Source organism: Rhinopithecus roxellana, chromosome 12 (genome assembly GCF_007565055.1).
Source record: "Rhinopithecus roxellana isolate Shanxi Qingling chromosome 12, ASM756505v1, whole genome shotgun sequence".
In the NCBI taxonomy this organism is placed as follows: Eukaryota; Metazoa; Chordata; class Mammalia; order Primates; family Cercopithecidae; genus Rhinopithecus; species Rhinopithecus roxellana.
Window position 1 is genome coordinate 109,020,613 of NC_044560.1, and position 4,681 is coordinate 109,025,293.

Here is a 4,681-nt window from a genome sequence, read left to right on the forward strand (position 1 = left end):
GGTGGCTCAGCTGGACGTGGTGGCTCACACCTGGCTGAGGCAGGTGGATCACTTGAGGTCAAGAGTTCAAGATCAGCCTGACCAACATGGTGAAACTCCATCTCTACTAAAAATACAAAAATTAGCTGGGCATGGTAGTGGGCGCCTGTAATCCGAGCTACTTGGGAGGCTGAGACAGGAGAATCGCTTGAACCTGGGAGGCGGAGGTTGCAGTGAGCTGAGATTGCGCCACTGTACTCCAGCCTGGGTGACAGAGTGACACTCTGCTTCCAAAAAAAAAAAAGGGCCAGGCACGGTGGCTCACACCTGTAATCCCAGTACTTTGGGAGGCTGAGGCAGGTGGATCACGAGGTCAGGAGATCAAGACCATCCTGGCTAACACGGTGAAACCCCGTCTCTACTAAAAATATAAAAGATTAGCCAGACGTGGTGGCGGGTGCCTGTAGTCCCAGCTTCTCGGGAGGCTGAGGCAGGAGAATGGTGTGAACCTAGGAGGCGGAGCTTGCAGTGAGCCGAGATCACCCACTGCACTCCAGCCTGGGCGGCAGAGCGAGACTCCGTCATAAATAAATAAAGGGAGGCAGCCAGGCTCTGTGGCACGTGCCTGTACTCCCAGCTACTTGGAGGCTGAGGCAGGAGGATTGTTTGAGCCCAGGAGTTCTGGGATGTAGTGTGTTATGCTGATTGGGTGTACATACTAAGTTTGGCTTCAATATGGTGACCTCCCAGGCGTGGGAGACTACCAGGTTGCCTAGCAGGGGGTGAACTGACCTAGGCTGGAAGTGGAGTAGGTCGAAACTCCTGTGTTGATCAAGAGTGGGATCATGCCTGTAAATAGCCACTGCCCATGAGCCTGAGTGACACAGTGAGACCCTGTCTCTGAAAAATCAATCAGTAAATAGGAAACACAGCATAAAAGTTTGGAAAAGTCACAACCTGGCAATGTGGTAGAGAAAAGAAGAGCATTTTTTAGGAGAGAAATACAAGCAGGCTGTATTACCTTGCTAGAGAGGTTTGCGTGACTAAAAGAAAGCCAAGTGCTAACAGCCAAAACAATGGGGAAAAGGTCTTGAAGGCATTTCAGGAGTCTTCAGTACAACCTCCCCCATCAGAGGCTCTGAGGCATATGAGGAAAGAGTGGTTTCTTGGGCCAGATCCAGGGCCCTGTCTCCTGTTCAGCCTGGGGACACTGCTCCCCTGCATCCCTGCTGCTCCATCTCCAGCCATGACTCACAGGGTCCCAAGTATAGCTTGGGCCACCACTCCAGAGGGTGCAAGCCATAAAATTTGGCAGCTTTCGGCCGGGCGCGGTGGCTCAAGCCTGTAATCCCAGCACTTTGGGAGGCCGAGACGGGCGGATCACGAGGTCAGGAGATCGAGACCATCCTGGCTAACACGGTGAAACCCCGTCTCTACTAAAAATACAAAAACTAGCCGGGCGAGGTGGCGGGCGCCTGTAGTCCCAGCTACTCGGGAGGCTGAGGCAGGAGAATGGCGTAAACCCGGGAGGCGGAGTTTGCAGTGAGCTGAGATCTGGCCACTGCACTCCAGTCCGGGCGACAGAGCGAGACTCCACCTCAAAAAAAAAAAAAAAAAAAAAAAAAAAAAAAAAATTTGGCAGCTTTCATGTGGGATTAAGCCTGTAGGTGCACAGAATGCAAGAGTGAAGGAAGCTTAGCAGCTCCCACCTAGATTTCAGAGGATGTGTAGGAAAGCCTGGCTGTCCAGGCAGAAGTTGGCTGCACAGTTGGAGTCCCTACAGAGAGCTTCTACTAGGATATTGCCGAGGGGGAAAGGTGGGGTTGGAGGCCCAACATAGAGTCCCCACCAGGGCATTGACTAGTGGAGCTGTGAGAAGGGGACCCCTGCCCTCTAGACCCCAGAGTGATAGATCTGCCAGCAGATTGTACCCTGAGCCTACAACAGCTGCAGACACTAAACTCCAACCTGTGTGAGGAGACATTGGGGCTGGACTCTGCTACCCAAGACTTTGGGAGCCCACTCCTTGCACCAGTGTGCCCTGGAGGCAGGGCATGGAATCAGGGATTATTTTGGAGCTGTAAAGTTTTTTTTTTTTTTTTTTGAGACAGTCTTGCTCTGTCGCCCAGACTAGAGTACAGTGGTGCAATCTTGGCTCACTGCAACCTCTGCCTCCTGGGTTCAAGCGATTCTTCTGCCTCAGCCTCCTGAGTAGCAGGGATTACAGGCACCCACCACCACGCCCGGCTAATTTTTGTATTTTCAGTAGAGACAGGGTTTCACCATCTTGGCCAGGCTGGTCTTGAATTCCTGACCTTGTGATCCACCCACCTTGGCCTTCCAAAGTGCTGGGATTACAGGTGTGAACCACTGCGCCCGGCCAGAGCTTTAAAGTTTAATGTCTCCTCTGCTGTGTTTCAGACCTCCGTTTTTTTGTTGTTGTTGTTTTTTGTTTTTTTTACACTGAGTCTCGCTCTGTCACCCAGGCTGGAGTGCAGTGGTCCGATCTCCGCTCCCTGCAAGCTCCACCACCTCCCGGGTTCACGCCATTCTCCTGCCTCAGCCTCCCGAAAAGCTGGGACTACAGGTGCCTGCCACCACGCCTGGCTATTTTTTTGTATTTTTAGTAGAGACGGGGTTTCACCATGTTAGCCAGGATGGTTTCGATCTCCTGACCACGTGATCTACCCGCCTCGGCCTCCCAAAGTGCTGGGATTACAGGCATGAGCCACTGCGCCCGGCCAGACTTCTGTTAAGCCTATTATTCCTTTCCTTTGGCAGATTTCTCTCTTTTATTTTATTATAATTTTTTTTTTTTTTTTTTTACTGTTGTTTTGTTTTTTTGAGACAAAGTCTCACTCTGTTGCCAGGCTGGAGTATAGTGGCGCGATCTTGGCTCACCGCAACCTCTGCTTCCTGGGTTCAAGCGATTCTCCTGCCTCAGCCTCCCAAGTAGCTGGGACAACAGGCATGGGCCACCATGCCCAGCTAATTTTTGTAGTTTTAGTAGAGATAGGGTTTCATCATGTTGGCCAGGATGGTCTCAATCTCCTGACCTCATGATCTGCCTGCCTCGGCCTCCCAAAGTGCTGGGATTACAGGTGTGAGCCACAGTGCCCAGTCATCATTATTATTTTTTGAGATGGAGTCTTGCTCTGTCCAGGCTGGAGTGCAGTGGAACAATCTCAGCTCACTGCAACCTCCACCTCCCAGGTTTAAGCAATTCTCCTGCCTTAGCCTTCGAAGTAGCTGGGATTACAGGTGCATGCCACCATGTCCAGCTAATTTTTGTATTTTTAGTAGAGAAGGGGTTTCGCCATGTTGCCCATGCTGGTCTTGAACTCCTGATCTCAGGGATCCTCCTACTGTGGCCTCCCAAAGTGCTGGGATTACAGGTGTGAGCCACCACACCCGGCCTATTTTATTTGTTTTTTTGAGACACATTCTCACTCTGTTGCCCAGGCTGGAGTACAGTGGCACAATCTCTGCCTCCCAGGTTCAAGCATTTCTCCTGCCTCAGCTTCCCGAGTAGCTAGAATTACAGGTGCGTGCCACCACTCTCAGCTAATTTTTGTATTTTTAGTAGAGATGGGATTTCACCATGTTGGCCAGGCTAGTCTCGAACTCCTAACCTCAAGTGACCCACCTGCCTTGGCCTCCCAAAGTGCTGGGATTACAGGTGTGAGCCACTGCACTCGGCCTTTTTCTTGAAACATAAAATTAGTCAATTGAATTTTGCAGTAATTTCTGCAGTTATTAAACAGGCTATTGAATCTATCCACAAAACTTAAGATACTTAACAACAGGGCTCCAAATAACATAAGTGCCAGCTCTCTGATCTCATGGCTAACAACCTGAGATTTCTGCCATCTGGTCCCAGCTCAGGACCTTTGCACTTAAACTGTTAAACACCACCACCACCACCACCACCTCCCCCCGCCCCACTCCAGATCTCGCTTCTATCTGGCTTTTGTTCAAATGTTACCTCTTCAGAGGAGGCTTCCATTATCACCCTTTCTAAAATAGACTCGCTCTCACTTCCCATCCCTTTATTCTGCTCCATCGTTCTTCATTATGCTGGCCACTATCTCAAAATATCTTTTATTTTTTATATTTATTAATGTTTGAGACGGAGTCGCTCTGTCGCCCAGGCTGGAGTGCAATGGCACCACCTCGGCTCACTGCAAACTCCGCCTCCCGAGTTCAAGCGATTCTCCTGCGTCAGCCTCCGGAGTAACCGGGATTACAGGCGCGCACCGCCACGCCCGGATAATTTTTGTATTTTTAGTAGAGACAGGCTTTCACCATGTTGGTCAGGTTGGTCTCGCACTCCTGACCTCAGGTGATCCGACCGCCTCAGCTTCCCAAAATTCTGGGCTTACATGCGTGATCCACCGCGCCCGGCCTCAAATTATCTTTACTCAGTTAAATGCTTTTATTGTCTCTCCCAGTACAGTGTAAGCCCTAGCAGGAGAAGACTTTGCTTTAATCACGTGCTGTAGCCCCAAAGCCCAGACAGTGCCTAGCACACACGAGATGCTCGATAAACAGTTATCGATTGAATAGATTAGACATCAACGCAATCAGGCTATTCACTTAGGGACTCTTTGCTAGTCGGCGGAGAGGTACATTATAAGTCTCTACGCAGAACGCATGCGCTCAAGATCCGGGAAGTGTGATTGGAAAGGGGCGGAGCATCCGG